General features: G+C 40.3%; 1 long non-coding RNA gene across 2 annotated transcripts in view; it reads right to left on the minus strand.

Annotated features, from left to right (window-relative positions):
* LOC118152227 (uncharacterized) overlaps positions 1-18,865 on the minus strand; it is an 87,513-nt gene that overhangs the window by 18,584 nt on the left and 50,064 nt on the right. For both annotated transcript variants that reach the window (XR_013532999.1, XR_013533000.1), the window contains exons 6-7: positions 12,252-12,393; positions 11,069-11,123 (exon numbers count right to left, since the gene is read on the minus strand). This is a non-coding gene — a long non-coding RNA (uncharacterized LOC118152227). The remainder of the gene's footprint in view (positions 1-11,068; positions 11,124-12,251; positions 12,394-18,865) is intronic.

Raw genomic sequence — 18,865 nt, forward strand, 5'->3', positions numbered from 1 at the left:
CCCCTAATGGGGCATAATGCACTGTGCTGGACATTAGGGCTTTGCTGCACATGACTCAGGTAGGATGAATAGATTTTGACCTTGAGGTTTAAGAAAGACAGACCAATGTCATTTGCTGTCTGCACTGAAGGAAATTGTAGTTAAAATAACATTTTCGTTTAGAAATCCCATTTGCTTCCTTTTTTTTTTTTTTTGCTATAAATAGATTTGAGAGGAACTTGTTCTTTTGTATCCTAAATAAGGCAAAAGGAAGTTATAAATAACCTTTAAATTATGGGCTCACAGTTTCTTCTCTAAGAGTACAAAAAAGGTTGAAAACCTTCAGCTTTTACTAGAAAGACAAGCCGTAGTGACCCTGTTGTGGGCCATGGTGGTTTCTGACATGCACCTCCAGGTGCTGGAGAACCAGTGCTTGCTCTGAGATCTGGGACCTTCCAGACAGCTGCAGTTTCTCATCTTCAAGCAGAGGGTTCAACACCATGTGGATCACATCTGAATGCTGTTTAGATACTATTTCTGAAAGGCATATAAAATCATTTGATTTGTTTCTATCCTGTCATGCACAGAATTTTGTCTCATTACACTGAAAGAAAAGTCAAGTCATTCTCTTTGGTGGTGGTCTCGCGGCTTTAACAATATCAATATTCCAGTGTCTGTGAAATTTGGACCTTTAAAGCATGCCTATCTCCTGAGTTCTGATGATATATTATTATGTTTTTGAGGTGAAATCTGGCTCTGTCACCCAGGCTAAAGTACAGTGGCACAATCTCATCTTACTGCAACCTCTGCCTCTGGGTTCAAGCAATTCTTTTACCTCAGCCTCCCAAGTAGCCTGCCACCACACCCAGCTAATTTTTTCATTTTTCATGGAGATGAGGTTTCACCATGTTGATCAGGCTGGTCTTGAACTCCTGACTTCAAGTGATCTGCCCACCTCAGCCTCCCAAAGTGCTGGGATTACAGGCATGGGCCAACCCTCCCGTCCTGATAAATTATTATTATAGCCTCCTAACTAGTCTTACTACTTTCACCCTAGCCCTATCTACACAGAGGCCAAGGAACCTCTCTTACAATGTAAGTCAGATCACCCCATTCTCTTTTACATGCTCCCAAATGGCTCTGCTTTTCACTCAGTAAAAACATCAAAAATTTCACATTGGCTACAAGGGCCCCACATGATCAGGCTTGCAGTGAGTGCCTTCTAAGATGGCACCCAATGAGCCAGTTCTCAGGTAGTCATGATCTTGCATAATACTCTCCCCGTATTGACTTGCTTCTAATTACAGAAGACAGCAGAAGTGATGGAATGTTACTTCTGAGATTAGATTTTAAAAGACAATGGTTTCCATCTTGAATTCTCTGTTACTTACCTCTGAGAGCAGCAAGCTGCTACTTTGTGAGCTGTGTATGGAATGGCCCATGTCGCAAAGTTCTAAGACCAAAAAGGACCTACAACCTGTGAATGGCTGTGTGAATAAGCTTGGAATCAGATCCTTCCTGAGCTGAGCCTTGGGATAACTATGGTGCAGGCCAACATCTATGAAGCCTCACAAGAGAACCTGAGCCAGTGGTACTCGGCTACCCTGTTCCTGAGACCCACAGAAACTCTCATGAGATGATCAATGTTTATTGTTTTAAGCTGCTAAATTTTTTTTTTTTTCTTAAAAGCCAGATTTTATTTGTATTTAAAAACAATGCTCAGGAGAGTTAGTTCCAAAGAAGAAGATTCCAGGGTTCAATGTACAGCTACAGCGCCGTGCTGGCAATCACTGACTGAGCTGTGGACGGCTCTGTAGTTCCTGGGGGACTTCTGCTTCTTTGTGTCACTCCTAGTCTCAGCCTTGTGATTTGCTCCAAGTTCTCAACAACTCTAACTATGCACAGGGCTGTCAGCCCAATAAGGACAATAAAAAAAGCACCTATGGCTATCATTGTTAATCCAGTAGAGAAAACCACAGAGATCCGACCTCCAGCCCCGTATAGGGTGAACCTCTTGATAAGCTCTCTGCCTCCTCCTCCCTTTCTCCCTTGTGGGGAATGTTTGGAGGAATCACTGGCATTGGATGGGGAGAAAGAGAAGCCCAGGCTCTGAGCCTCAGCTGAGCCCTAGAAGATCCTCCCTACGGGGCAGAGTGGTCTCCTCACATGCTCACACCCAGTCAGATTGGGTCCCTATCTCTGGCCAGAGTTTGGCAGGAGTGCCATTATCTGGGGTGTGGTCTCTGCCAGCAAGGGAAGTATCCTGGGTGTTTTTAATCATGTTTGAATGTTAGGGGTTGGCTCCTAGAGTAGACCCCTGAGGCCACATCTGAACAGACCTGTCAGCCAGGCCTGTTGCCTGAATCACGTTGAGGATTCAACTGGCCAATCACAGGGCAGGTGTCCTGGCCTTTCTTCCTGAGGTCTCTAGGGGAGGGGCATGGATAAGGGTGTTTCCTCCACACCTTCCTAGGGTGGGGGAAGGTGGGGATTGTGACTGCTTTCGTGTCTGGGTCTTTGGGGTAGGACAGGCTGTGGTATGAGAGGTGGGAGTCTCCAAAAGGCTCCTTGTGGCCCCTCATAGGGCAGGCCCTGCCCTCTGAGAAGGTCCCATCATGCTGGAGGCACGCAGCTTTAAGGAAGTAGGTTGAAGTAGGACTCCTTTGTCCTCTCACTGGCTTTGGCTCCCTCAATAAACTCTGTGTGGGAACCTGAAAAAAAAAAAAAAAAAAAAAAGAGGCCTGCAGTGTCTGTGAGGCCGCCTTGCTTGACGTGGACTTCAACAAGGCCAAGTCCCCACTCCCGGGTGATGAGACACAGCACATGGGCTGCGTCTTCTGTGACCCCGTCTTCCAGGAGCTGGTGGAGCTGAAGCATGCAGCCTCCTGCCACCCCATGCACCGCAGTGGACCAGGGAGGAGACAGGGTCGAGGGCAGGGCCGGGCCAGGAGGCCCCCTGGGAAGCCCAACCCCAGGCGGCCCAAGGACAAGATGTCAGCCCTGGCCGCCTACTTTGTATGATGGACCTGCCCTCCCTCACTCAGGCTGTGGTGCTGTGCAGACACCTCATCACACTTCAAACTATTAAAATGCATTTTTGTCTTCTGAAAAAAAAAAAAAAAATTTTTTTTTTTTTACGGCCACAGATAACTAACATAGGCCTCATTTACCTTCCTGCTCTAACTTTTTTTCCTTTCTCACTTTTTTTCCCTTTGAGATGGGGTCTCACTCTGTTGCCCAGGCTGGAGTGCAGTGGTGCAATCCTGCTCAATCTAGCCTCTGCCTCCCAGACCCAAGTGATTCTCATGCCTCAGCCTCCCAGGTAGCTTGGGACTATGCACACAACACCATACCCAGCTAATTTTTTTTTTTTTTTTTTTTTTTTTTTTTAGAGACAGGGTTTTGCCATGTTGCCCAGGCTGGTCTCAAACTCCTGAGTTCAAGCAATGCAACCACCTTGGCCTCCCAAAGTGCCTGGACTACAAGGCGTGAGTCACCACTCCCAGCTTCACCCCTTCCATCCACACTGGCATCCTTACTGTTCCTTAAGTATGCCAAGGACTCTCCCTTAGAGTCTTTGCACTATTTCTTCTACCCAGACAACCATTTCTGCATGGCTACCTTCCTCACCTTCTCAATGAGGCCCCTTGGGATCACCATATTTACAATTGCAAACCTCCCATCTAAGCTCTCTTTTTGCCTTCATTCTACTATACTTTTCCATAGTCTCCATAAACTTTCCACATATGGGTGTTGGGTTTTTTCTTTTCTTTTTTTTTTTTTTCCGAGATGGAGTCTTGCTCTGTCTCCCAGGCTGGAGTACAGTGGCACCATCTTGGCTCACTGCAACCTCTGCCTGCTGGGTTTCACAATTCTCCTGCCTCAGCCTCCCAAGTAGCTGGGGTTAAAGGTGCATGCCACAATGCCCAGCTAATTTTGTATTTTTAGAAGAGATACGGTCTCACCATGTTATGTTGGCCAGGCTGTTCTCAACTTCTGACCTCTAGTGATCCACCTGCCTCAGTCTCCCAAAGTTCTGAGATATATTTTGAATAATTAAGTTTTCCTGAATTAATGAAAATGTGGTATATATACACCAGGGAATACTACGGTGCCATAAAAAATAATAAGTTCATGTCCTTTAAAGCAGCATGGAAAGAGCTGGAAGCCATTATTCTAAGCAAATTAACACAGGAACAGAAAACCAAATACCACTGTTCTCACTTACAAGTGGAGCTAAACAATGAATACACACAGAAACAAAGAAGGGAACAGCAAACACCGGGGCCTACTTGAGGGTAGAGGGTGAGGGGAGTGAGCATTTAAAAACTACCTTTTGGGGCTGGGAGTGGTGGCTCACAATTATAATCCCAGTACTTGATGAGTCCAAGGCAGGTGGATTGCCTGAGGTCAGGAGTTCAAGAACAGCCTGGCCAACATGGTGAAACACCGTCTCTACTAAAAATACAAAAATTAGCCAGGCGGGGTGGTGCACACCTGTAATCCCAGCTACTAAGAAGCTGAGGCATGAGAATCGCTTGAACTTGGGAATCCAGGAGGCAGAGGTTGCAGTGAGCCAAGATTACACCACTGTACTCCAGCATGGACAAGAGCGAAATTCCATCTAAACACACACACACACACACACACACACACACACACACACACACACAGAAACAAAAACAAATTTTAAAAAACTACCTCTTAGGTACTATGCTGATTACCTATGTGACAAAATTATCTATACACCAAAACCCTGCAACACACAATTTACTCACATAAAAATACCTGTACATGTACCCAAACCTTAAATAAAAGCTAAAAGAAAATAAATAGACAAAATGGGCCCGTTTAAAAATATTCATAAATATTGACAAATTCCTCTCCAGAAATAAATATTTTATCAATCCACATTTCTGCCAAGAGCACTCGAGAGGACTGGTTTCCTCACATCTTTACAAACACTAAAATATTAACTTTTAAAAAATGGTTGCCAATTAGACATGGAAGAAATATTTTACGTGGTTTTAATCTGTATTTTTTTACTATGAGGAAGTCACAGACTTTTCAATATGTTTAATGAACATTGTGTTTATCCTTCTATGAACTACCTATTAGTATTCTTTGCTTGTTCATATTTTGGAGTGTTGATATCTTTCTAATTAATTTGTAAGAGCTTTTGTTTTGTAAGGTTGTTAACCTTTTGTCCGCCATATTGCTTGCAAATAGTTTTCAATTCAATGAGGCATTTTTTTCAGTGCATAAAGGCTATATATCCTTGGCAAATTGTATCTTTCATTGATATTAAAATAGTTCTCTATGTTTTGTTCAATATATCCTGTATCATATTCTTCTTTTATATATATTTCTATCTCTAATTTCCTTTTGCATATATTTACCTGACACATCTTTCCGTTGCTTGTTTTTAAAATAATCTGTTGTTATTTAAATTTTATTGTTTACTTTTAAATGTATCTCATAAATAGAAACAAGTGATTTTGCTCTTTCACTCAAAAAGATTTTGCTTTCTAGTTTAGGAATTGATAAGTGTTGAGAGAGAAGAATTAATCATTCACATTTATTTAACCATTAATAGACTCTTACTATGAGAATATATTAGGCAAAGCACAGTGGCTCAAGTCTGTAATCCCAGCATTTAGGGAAGCTGAGGCAGGAGGACTGCTTGAGCCCAGGAGTTTGAGACCAGCCTGGGCAACATGATGAAATACTTTCTTTATAAAAAACACAAAAATTAGGTGAGCATGGTGGTGCACACCTATAGTCCCAGCTACTCAGGATGCTGAGGCAGGAGGATTAATTCAGTCCTGGAGGTAGAGGCTGCAGTGAGCTATGATTGTGCCACTGCACTCCAGCCTAGAGTGACAGAGGGAGACCCTGTATCAAAAAAAAAAAAGGTAATATATTAAATAAGGTCAGTTTAGCCTTATTCCTGCCATCTTATCGTGTGCGTTTAATTTATATTTATTATTCTTGCTTTTTACATCCTTTCTTTTGTATTAGCTTTTGTTTATTTAAACTTGAACAAATATAACTGATGTTGTATTTCCCTGGAAAAGTCAAGAATTATTCAGAATCTATAACTAAGCTCCACATAACCATCAAAATTGATCTTCAGCAGATTTTAACTCCTCTCCCCATCTCTTAGGCTTCTTTGAAGTAAACTACAGTTTAGTTACAGATTGTTTTATTGTCATTTGTCCCTTCCTGTATCCTTACAATCTGCATTAAACTTTATAACTGCATCATTAGTGAGCTACTATAAATTTTAATGTGATTCTATCATATATACTGGATTTCCCTTCTTGATTTCTTTATTACGATTTACTTTTCATTTGGCTGGAGTATTTCTTTGAATAACTCTTTAAATAAATAGTACGTAGGAGCATATTTTCCATGTGTTTTCACATCTTGACAATAGCTGGACTATGTGTGAAATTCTAGGGCATCTGGTCTTTCATCCTTAAAATCCATAATCTCTTAGCATATACAATTTGCTGATTTAAAGTTAGATTTCAATCTAATTATCTTTCTTGGTAAACAATCTGGTTTTTCTGCTGAGAAGCTTAGACTAAGAGTTTTCAAATGATACAAAGTCAAAGGTTACTTAAAAAGAAACATTAATTACACAGCAAAAGAATGAACAAAATAAAAAGACAAACTATGAATTTGAAAAAATATTTGCAAACTCTATATCTAATAAGAGGTTAATACCCAAAACTTAAAAAAACTCCACAACTTCATAGCAGAAAAACAAATAATCCATTTAAAAAATGGGCAAAGGACTTGAATGGACATTTCTAAAGAGAAGACATGAAAACGGTCAACAGGTGTATTGGTTCATTCTCACACTGCTATAAAGAACTGCCTAAGACCTGGGTGATTTATAAAGAAAGAGGTTTAATTGGCTCACGGTTCTGCAGGCTCTACAGGAAGCACGGCTGGGGAGGCCTCAGGAAACTTACAGTCGTGGTAGAAGGTGAAGGAAAAAAAAGCACATCTTACATGGCCAGAGCAAAAGGAAGAGGGAGAGGAAGAAGGTACTATACACTTTAAAACAACCAGATCTCTTGAGAACTCACTACTAACACAAGAACAGCAAGGGAGAACTCCACTCCCACAGCCAATCACTTCCCACAAGGCCCCTCCTCCAACACTAGAGATTACAATTCAACATGAGATTTGGGCAAGGACACAAATCCAAACCATATTGACAGATACATGTAAAGTTTGTTAACATCAGTAACTATAGGGGAATTGTGAATCAAAACCACACTGAGAGAGCACCTCACACCCTTCAGGATGGCTATTATCAAAAGCAAAAGTGATAAAACTATAAGTGATAACAAGAGAAAAGGATCCCTTGTACACTGTTGATGGGAATGTAGATTGGTGCAGCCATTATGGAAAACAGTATGGAGGTTTCTTTAAAAATTAAAACTAGGGCTGGTTGTGATGTCTTCCCAAACTTTGGGAAGCTGAGGCTGGTGGATCACTTGAGGTCAGGAATTCAAGACCAGCTTGGCCAACATGGTGTGTCTCTAATAAAAATACAAAATTTAGCCAGTAGTGGTCGTGGGCATCTGTAATTCCAGCTCCTTGAGAGGTTGAGGCAGGAAAATTGCCTGAACTGGGAAGGCAGAGGTTGCAGTGAGCTGAGATCACACCAGTGCATTCCAGCCTGGGCAATGGAGTGAGACTCCATCTTTAAAAAAAAAAGAAGGCCTGGCACAGTGATTCATGCCTGTAATCCCAGAACTTTGGGAGGCCAAGGCAGGCAGATCACAAGGTCAGGACATCGAGACCATCCTGGTGAAACCCCTTGTCTCTACTAAAAATACAAAAATTAGCTGAGTGTGGTGCTGTGTGCCTGTAATCCCAGCTACTCAGGAGGCTGAAGCCAGAGGATCACTTGAACCAAAGAGTCAGAGGTTGCATTACTGCGCTCCAGCCTGGCAACAGAGTGAGACACTGTCTCAGAAAAAAAGAAAGAAAGAAAGAAAAAAAATAAAACTATAAAAACTACCATATAGCCTAGCAATCCCTCTTCCGTGTATACATGCAAAGAAAATGAAATCACTACCTCATAAAGATAACTGCATTCCATGTTCACTGCAGCATTATTCACAATACCCAAGATACAGAAACGATTGAAGTGTTTGTCAATGGACTAATGGATAAAGAAACTATATATATATATATAATTATATATATTATATATATATATAATTCAGCCTTTAAGAAAAAAAAAAGGAGATATTGCCTGATGTGGTTTGAATTTGTGTCTCTGCCCAAATTCCATGTCTAATTGAAGCAGGAGCCAGGTGGGAGGTGATTAAATCATGGGGGTGGATTCCTCCTTTGCTGCTCAGTGAGTGAGTTTTCTCCAAACCTGATGGCTTAAACAGTGTGTGGCACTTCCTCCTTCGCTCTCTCTCTCTCTCTCTCTCTCTCTCTCCTGCCATAATGTGAAGAAGGTTCTTGCTTCTCCTTCACCTTCTGCCATGATTGTAAGTTTCCTGAGGCCTCCCAGTCATTCTTCCTGTTAAGTCTGCAGAACTGTGAATCAATTAAATCTCTTTTCTTCATGAAGTACCCAGTCTCTGATAGTTCTTTATAGCAGTGTGAAAACAGACTAACACAGTGACAATTGCCACAACATACATGAGCCTGGAGTACCTTAGGCTGAATGAAATAAGTCAGACACAGAAAGAAAAATAATGCCTGACCTAACTTATATGTGGAATCTTAAAACAAAAAACTCATATATACAGAGCTAGAGAATAAAACACTGGGTGATGCAGGTCAAAGGATACAAAGTAGAAGAAATTTAGGATTAAGTCTAGACATCTAATGTACAAGCTGAACACCAAATTTAATAATGCTGTATTGTATTTGAGATTTTTGCTAAATTAGACTTTAGCAGTTTTTGCTATTAAAAAGGGGGAAGTCATTATGTGAGATGATGGATACGTTAATTTTCTTTACTATAGTAGCCATTTTGATATCTGTATATATCCATAATATCATGTTTTATGCCTTAAATAGACACAATAACATTTACTTTTTTAAAAGAAACATTAACATTTGTGATACAAAATTAATTATTTCACAAAAGTGATTAATATTTACAAAGGCATAATAGCTGGAGTTTTTTTTTAACTGCATAGCTAAAAAGCAAATGTGGTTTATCTTCACGATGAGAAAAAAAGTTAGGAAGTTATTTTCTTAGGGCAATATTTTTTTTTAATTCTCTAAGAGTAAGCACTGCAAAAAAAGTTTCTCAAGAGTCCCACGAGGATCTGCGGAATTGGGAGAGAACTCTGATCCCCAGATTCCACCACACAACAATCAACAATGGCAAAGAATGTGTCAGGTACTTTTTCTACACTATTTTATTCAGGGCTCACAAGAAACTTGAAAGGTAGATGTTATTACTGATCTCCAACTTCTGGAAGGGGAAATTGGTTCTCAGAGAAGGCACTCTGAGACTGACTTACTTAAGAGCCCACCACTAGTAAATATGTGGTAGGGCTAAAATGTGAACCCAGGATTCTCTGACCCCACTACACATCCTCTTTGTAGTATGCAATACAAAGGATCTCTCCCATGTTCAAGGCATTAGGCTGAAAACTGTGAATGATGCAAAAGTAAATGCCACAGAGTCCCCACCTCAAATTCTTATCTAGGTGGAACCTATTCAATGTACAGTCAGCCCTCCACATTCATGAGTTCCACCTTTGTGAAGTCAACCAACCACAGATCAAAAATATTGGCGGCAGGGGATGGGGGTGGAATCTATACTTAACATGTACAGACCTTTTTTTCCCTACCATTATTCCTTAAACAGTACAGTATAACAACTATTTACATAGCATTTAAATTGTATTAGGTATCATAAGAAATCTATAGGTGATTTGAAATATACAGAAGGATATGTGTAGGTTATATGCAAGTACTAGGCCATTTTATATAAGGAACGTGAGCATCCTTAAATTTTGGTATCTGCAGAGGTCCTGGAACCAATCCGCCATGAATATGGAGGGACAATTGTACTTAGTTAGTTTAAAAAAAAAAAACTAGCACTTTTCTTCTTGATAGTAAAAATTAATTAGGCCATGAATCTGTGATTCAGAAGAAAAATGTCCTTATCCAGGTGCATATTTATACATTAGCATTTAGGGCAAATTGCCCAGAAATCCAATACTAATTTACTCCCAGGATCTCAGCCCATAGTTACTGTTGGAATTTTTGGCAAGTAGATTTCCCTGGGGGTAATAGTCAAATTAAGAAGTCTTCTTAAAGAGAAGGTGTTAGAGTCTTAGGCAACATTTCAAAGCTTAGTGTTCAAAGGTGGAGAGGGATACCCAAGCAGGCAGTGCTCCAATGGCAAACGAGGCGAGAGGCGGCCTGTCTCCTGCCCCATGTTCCTGCTTAATGGATCCACTGGTAGAGTTTGATGTGCAGTGGTGACCACTTTTGCCTTGACTCAAACTTATAATGGAACCTATTTTGACTTCTAATTGCCAAATTATTTTAGTAGATTTGGGAGGTGAACACTTCCAGGGCCACACCTGAACTCTCTGCAAGTGTGAATTACCAATAAGAGTTTCACAGTCCAAATCAGCGTTTCCCACACCTCTACCCAACCTGACACCAGAACCCAAATAGATGGATTCTACTCCCACTGAATTGAGAGTTCCCTTAGATCAACCAGGAAAATAATAATAGTAACAACAATTACTAACTTTATTGGTCATTTACTATGTGACACACACTGTTTTAATGGTGTTACAATTCATTTAATCCTCCCAACAACTCTACAAGCTTGTATATCTATTTTATAGATAGGAAAAAGAGAGATAAAGTGATTTTCCCAGGACTGTACAGCTTGTAAGTGGCAGACCTAGGATCTGAATTCATATGGACAGGTCCCCCAGCATGCGTTATTAACCACTGCCATCCACAAGTTTGCATGTGTTCATAACTGACCTTTAGAGACAATTTCCTTCATCAGTTAGATTAATCTTGCTTGGACTAAGCGCAAGTTTGGTTGAAGAAATTGACTTACACTAGTACCAGCTCCTACAAGGTGATGCAGTATCCTCTGCAGACTCCAAAGGGATCTAAAAGAAGGAATGTCAAGGAAATTTAAACATTAAGATTGGATAGGATGAAAATCAGGGGACAATATTAGGAGAAAGCTACAACTAAATGGGCCAGTCGGTACTCATCCCCAAAACACAGTCTGTGGCAACAAGATTAAGTCATGCTCCACTACCTGGTAAGACAAGGGTACTGAACCTGCTTGCTGTCCTGATCAGAACAGAGTTATAATAAAAATTTGATAAAACGAATCTGCAAATGGAAGGACTTATGGGCTGAGAAGACAGGCTGGAAACTAGAATAAACATAAAAAGAACAGTTTTCAGGTCCATGTCCAATTCCAACTTGGAAATACATTTACTGATAATTTCCCAATTTGAATTACAGTTCTACTGTTAAGATATCTGATCTACCTAATGTCTCCTTAATGTAATGTTCAATAAAGGTTTGTTGATTGATGTCATGTGTAGGACAAAAGGAAGGATTGCATGTCATGTCTCCCTGTCTCCCTAGTGATCCTCTGGGAAAGCCACTTCTGTTTTGCTCATAAACACCTCCCTGAGATAGAAGCTTTCCTCTAGATAACCAAAGATGAACTCACCACGAGGAGCTAGCTGGCTATGTTCCAGCTAGCCTAGCTGAGCTCAACCAGTAGGATATGGTGTGTGGCAAACCCAGGAAGCAGCAGTCCTGCATAAAACAGCTAATGAGGCATTTTTACTGTTTTAGAGTCACAAAAAGAATGTCTCACATTGATTAAAATTCCTCGTTGTCAAAGTGAGACTGACCAGGAACCCAGAGATAAGAACCTCAAGTATGGGCATTCCTGGTTGGCTTTTTTAACTTATATGGCTGTGAAAGACATGGGCTTTTTAATTATTTGCATTTTCCCACATTGAAGGTTTTCAGTCAAGGACATCTCTGGCTGTCAAGGGAAGACATTGGCAGCAAGAAGGGGAGACTAGCCACCTTTTATTTCCATCAAACTCTAAGGCACTGCTTTCCGCCAAACTGCCCACCCCATAGGACAAGATTCTCTTTCTTCCAGTTCCCTGGCAAGATGGATGTGATTTTTCTTAGCACTCCTCTTCTTTCTGCCAAGGCACAGGCTGTTGGGACACATGGTCTCATTTCTACAATCCTTTAACCTTCAGGAGACTTGTGCAGCAGGGTTGACGTCAGGTCTGTTGGGCCCCATCTGGAATGAAGGTGTCGTCAGGAGGTCACTTCCTCATGTGATACGTAAGCTCCATGAAGTTAGGATGTGTTGGTATCATGCAGCCCTTATTCCTGGCAGTGGCACAAAATGGGCATGCAATAAATGCATGTGTTCAATGGCATCTTTGCAGTGAATTTCTCAGCAAATTTACTTTTGCATAGAATCTAGTGGTGCTAAACGGCAATATGTGGGATAACATGGAAGAAATTCTGCCCCACCTTTATTCTGTGTGGCTAGCACTGTAAGTTATAACATCTTTTCTTAAGGTATTTTATGGGACACTAGACTCAAAAAGTGCTCAGCAAAACATTGATTTGTGATCAAGTAAGCTTTTAAACACTGCATACCAGAATACCCTTCCAAGAGTTCCCATGTACATTAACTCATTAAAGAGACTTTTCTCCTCTCCCTCATCCTAACAACCCTCCCACCCTCCACCCTCAAGTAGGCTCCAGTATCTGTTGCTCTCCTCTTAGTATCCATGTGTTTCTTGCTTTAGCTCTGACTTATAAGTGAGAACATGCAATATTTGGTTTTCTGTTCCTGTGTTAGTTTGTTTAGGATCATGGCCTTCAGCTCCATCCATGATGCCGTAAAGGAAATGATCTTATTCTTTTTTGTGGCCACAGAGTATTCCACAGTGTATATGTATGACATTTTCTTTATCCAGTCTATCATTGATATTAAAGCAGAATTTCTTAAATATTTTTTTTTACCTCAGAATCTTCACCTTGCACCGATTATTTGCTATCCCATGGATCTAGTGTTCCCGTGAACTCATGTTGGAATCATATTTGGAATCACTGACTTATACCATGATTAATCCTCTGACCCTCTCCACCATAGTCTTTAGAGTGGATATTTCAGACCTCCCTCTGAAATCATTTATGACATGACCCTGATGATCTGTAATTTTCAGATCACCCTGCATGAAAACAGGAATAACAAGCTCCCTTATGCCTTTATATGCAGAGAGTTTAGCACAATCTTCTCTCAGAAGAAGAGCTGGCTAAGGGCAGTTCTCCATCAGCCCAGAAATTGTGCACATTGCCTGGTATGGCACTCAAGGGGGGCTTAGGGACTTGGTAGGAACAGAAGTCAGGCCACCCTTCATGAACACTTCTTATTCTTGTGACTGTCTGTGATGGCCAGTCATATGGGTCAATTGGCCAGGCTAATGCACCTGGTAAATAAATTAAACACTAAGCTGGCATATTGGCCCATACTGTAGCCCCAGCTATTTAGCAAGCTAAAACAGGTGGATCACTTGAGCTCAGGAATTTGAATCTAGCCTGAGCAACACAGTGAGACCTTGTTTCTAAAAAAAAAAAAAATTTTTTTTTTGAGACAGTCTTGCCCTGTCACCCAGGCTAGAGTGCACTGGCACAATCTCAGCTCACTGCAACCTCTGCTTCCTGAGTTGAAGCAATTTTCCTGTCTCAGCCTCCCGAGTAGCTGAGACTACAGGCACCGGCCACCATGCCCAGCTAATTCTTTGTATCTTTAGTAGAGATGGGGTTTCACATTGGCCAGGCTGGCCTCAAACTCTTGACCTCATGATCCACCCACCTCAGCCTCCCAAAGTGCTGGGATTACAGGAGTGAGCCACCATGCCCAGCCAAGAAAAAAATTTTTTAACACTAATCTAGTTGTTATGGTGAGGTTCTCCTCAATCAGTTCATGAAAGACCTTAAGGACAAAACTCAGGTTTCCCTGCAGAAGAAGAAATCCCACTTGGGGACAGCAGGTTTGGCACCTGTGGAGAGTCTCCAGTCCCCTGCTGGTTCTGGGTCTGTGGAAGAACCTGGCTGACACATTGCCCATTGTGGCATTCCCTCATCAGTATCCCTGTTAGGCTGGCCGTGATTTGAGCGAACAAACCTCTCAAATGGAGTCAGAAGCCAGCAGAGATGGCAACAGCATCTTCTTCCAAGGTTGTGGAAAGGGTCTGCCTCAGAGCCATGAGGAAGGATCAGAATCTGCACGTCCAACAAGGATGAGGAGGGAAAGTGGGAGGCCCTCTTGCCCTCCACCTTGGAGGAGCTGCAGTTTGTGTCTCTTTTACTGCTTTTGCCCAGTAGTGACGCTGGGGGTGAATTGCTTACCATGGATGTATATGCCTAGCCACAACCTGGCGAATTAATTTCCAGAAAAAAGTGTTTGCCTTAAGATTTAATTAATTTTCACAGTTTAATAATATCTCAGGCATTTATTCTGCATTTAAGATAAAGAGTATAGATTTGAATATATTATGGAAATAAGTGGAAATCTCATTTTGATAAGAAAATGTGAAAGCCCAACCATTTTACTAGCATTGATAAGAGGGAGAGATGGGACGTGTTTGTTCACTTAGTGGATGCTGTGTGTAAGGAAGACTTTAATTATCATAATATATATTTAGAACCTTAATATGTAAACACTAAATGATTCCATGTCTAGAACCTCAATATGCAAATACTAAGTGATTCCAAGTCTAGAATTTATCCTGAGAATGTATTTAAAAAACCTATGAAAAATTATAAATCACTTGAATGCTCAAAAGTAAGATATTAGTAAACTACAGTGTATCAATATACAATGGAATACAATAAAAATAGCTATCATTCATTGAATTGTGTCCAAAGCACTGTTCTATAAGGTTTTCATGTGTATTAACTCACTGAATTGCCACAATAATCTTACAAGGTAGACTCTATCATCCTCTTTTTACTAAGGCTCAAAGTGGAATGGTGAACTGTCTGAAGTCACACAGTTAGTGAGGGATGGAGCCAGGATTCCAACGTGAACGTTTTGGCTCCAAAGTCTACACTCTGAGTCTATGCTGTGCCCCACTCTCAAGAAGTATGATGTCATTTAAAACATCCATATGTTCATTTACGTATATACAAAACACAGCAACAACAAGTGGAAAATTCTATACTTTAACATCAGTGATCTTCCTGTTCTCTTTTTTGCTCATCTGTATTTCAAAATTTTCTATAATAAACATCTACTATTTTACAGTTTAAAAATAAAAATAATGAAATTATTTGCCTGGTCAGAGACTAGAATCAGTGCAGCTACTTAAGCCAATGCATTCTAGAAGAATACAAACGTAGGTGGCATGGGAGGGCTCTCAGAAGGCCCAGGGCCCAGGCCCCTCATCACATATACTATCCATGAGTCTGTAAATCAGTGCACCCTGCTGGGAACAGAGCTAGTCAGACAACATCTTCTGGATCTTTTTTTAGCCAACTTCCAAACCTCGATTTTTTCTAACCCACCCAAGTTTTATAATTATCAACACTGACCATGAATTTCAAGTCCATAACACTTCAAAAACTCAGGAAATAAAATGAGTAATAAATGGGATAATCTGGCCCAGCCTGTAATCCCAGCACATTGGGAGGCCGAGGCGGTGGATCACGAGGTCAAGAGATCGAGACCATCCTGGTCAACATGGTGAAACCCTGTCTCTACTGAAAATACAAAAAAATTACTGGGCACGGTGGCGTGCGCCTGTAATCCCAGCTACTCAGGAGGCTGAGGCAGGAGAATTGCCTGAACCCAGGAGGCGGAGGTTGCGGTGAGCCGAGATCACGCCATTGCACTCCAGCCTGGGTAACAAGAGCAAAACTCCGTCTCAGTAAATAAATAAATAAATAAATAAATGGGATAATCTGGGACTTCACACAAAAACTTTGTGTGACTGCTGTGATCTCTTGCGATGGTAAATGTATTGAATGATATAAGAAATCATTAGAAAAGTAAAGATTAGAACAGCATGAAACCCTTATATATTTTCATTTGACATACAAAGATGCTAACACTTAGAGAAATTAAATAATTTGCTCTCGAGTTTTCAGTCTTTCAAAGGCCAAACCAGGAAGAAAAGATAACTTTTAGTTCCTAGTCCAACACTCTCTCCATTGATCCATGCTACTTCAGGGGCTTGGGCTCAGTTGAAAAGAGAGAAGGAAGTATTGGCTATTAGAGCAATCAATCTTTTATGAAAATCACTTTCTATTCACTTTTATTACACTAGCAATATAAACAAAAGAGAAGCATACAGAGTAAATGGTGAAGGTCCCTATCCACAAACTACAACTCTCTCCCTCCCCCTGGGTGGGGGATGGTGATTACCACAGTCAATAACTTGCCATCATATATGTATTTAGCAGTGTGCTAGAACCAGCTTGTATGGGTTCTTAAGAGCCAGCTTAAATTTTCAGGAAAGCTATGAGCAGGCTGTTAAAAAAAAAAGTCATTATTAAGTATTAAATCACACAAACTTACAATTAAACTATATTAAAAACAAAGATAAAAGTACTCAAAAATTATCACCTGCCCCCAGCTCTTAATTACATTTTACCATTGTCTATGTTCTTGGGGCCATTTACATCTACTGTATCTCTCTGGTGGAAACCCCAGCGGTGTGTTCCCAGATTCACACTCAGTGACTCATGGTGGTAGAATCCACCACATGGGGAGTATTTACACCACAGAAATTGACAAATGCTGCACAACAAGGCCTTCCCTTCCTTCACCCCCATAGCCAGTGTTTAAAGAATTTGCTAGCATATCATAACAGACACATTTTTTCAAGTATCTTTTTTCCTTACATCAATAGACTATTGAAAACTTTTAAAAGTTGGTTAAATGCATTTCTTTCCATTTGTAGAAATAAAGGAAAAGCAGCCAGTTTTTTAAAGTACTACAGTCATGCACCACATGATATTTTGGTCAAGACAGGTCACATATCCAAGGTGGTCCCATAGGATTATAATATTGTATTTTTACTGTGCCTTTTTTACGTTTAGACAAGTTTAGATACACAGATACTTACCATTGTGTTACTATTGCCTACAGTAGTCAGTACATAACCTGCTGTACAGGTTTGTAGCCGAGGAGCAATAGGCTATCCCACAGAGCCTAGGTGTGTAGTAGGCTATGCCATCTAGGATTGTGTAAGTAAGTACACTGTATGTTTACACAATGACAAAATTGCCTAACCATGCATTTCTCAGAATGTATCCCCCATTGTTAAGTGATGCATGACTGCATTTGTCTTCTCTCCTTCAGTGCTCTCCCTGTTCCCTTGATAATCTAGTCTCCTATTTTAACTAAATCCCGGTTCCTTTGAACTTTCTTCTTTGAGTACATTCTACCTCCCCTCTTCAATTCCCCACACCTTTCAAGCCTTCTTAGACAGACAGAAAGATGGGAAAGGTGCAATTTTCTGAAGGTAATTAATTAGCAGGAAACAAAACAAGAATGGCTGGATTTGCTTTGCCGGGGTAAGCTCTATATCCTGCTAGCTGCTACTTCACCACTTCTGGGCTGCTGAGTGTCAGAGGGGGAGTGATATACTTAGTCCCTTTTGTTTACACACCAAAAGATTAGGTTTCCTTACATTCCTAAGTAATTTCAGAAGATTAACTTTTAGATAGGGAACTTCATAGGCTGAGCAGGCTGAGAAAAGAAAAAAGAAAAAAAATCATGTCGCCCTCAAGCAGTTCCATCAAGGGATGAAATTTTAAATCACATCATGTCTCACACCCATTTCTTAGTGCAAAATAAATCACTTGAACAGAGTGCAAGCCAATTTTTACTTTAAAAATGTTGTGTCCTAAGGCTGTCTTCTTGAACTTCAAAAGCACACTTTGTAATTACTCTACCTATCAAAGGAAACTCAACATTTCACCTCCAATCTTCTTCAGCTTGTGTTATCATTTTTAATTGTTAATAAACCACGTTAATTTTAAACTGATTATTCCGTTTGGGAATTCAATGTTTTCCAAGAGAATACACTGAATTATAGACAAATAAACTTGTTTACATACACCTGTTAAATACACTTGTTTACACAAGCTAAAGTTAAATGGGGCTTTTTCTTGCTACCTGTCATTGGTTTTAGTAATGTCTGTCATTTTGGAGATTCACAACATTTCATGTCTCTCATTTTTTAAAGAAATAGTATTCTGGAAACTATTTTTATCTCTGAATTTAAAATGCCAGAGATTTTATCGAGGTTTGTGCCTGACACTGATATCATTTGATTGTGAGTTGTGAGCCTTTCTGGTACCTCTTTTTTCTTTTTTTCTTAAGATAAGTAGAAATAGAGAGCCCAGAAATAAGGCTGCACACCTACAGCCACCTGATATTCAACAAAGCTGACCAAAACAAGCAATGGAGGAGGACTCCCTATTCAATAAATGGTGCTGGGACAACTGGTCAGTCATATGCAGAAGACTGAAGCTAAACCCCTTTTCTTTCGATTATATACAAAAATCAACTCACAATGGATTAAAGACTTGAATGGAAAACCCAAAACTCTAAAAGCGCTGGAAGAAAACCTAGGCAATACCATACTGGACATAGGAATGCAGGAAGATTTCATGACAAAGACACCAAAACCAATTTCAATGAAAGCAAAAATTGACAAGGTGGGATCTAATTAAGAGCTTCTACATAGCAAAAGAAACTATCAACAGAGTAAACAGACAACCTACAGAATGGGAGAAAATATTTGCAAACCATGCATCTGATAAAGGTCTAATATCC

This window comes from Callithrix jacchus, chromosome 3, assembly GCF_049354715.1.
Source record: "Callithrix jacchus isolate 240 chromosome 3, calJac240_pri, whole genome shotgun sequence".
NCBI lineage: Eukaryota > Metazoa > Chordata > Mammalia > Primates > Cebidae > Callithrix > Callithrix jacchus.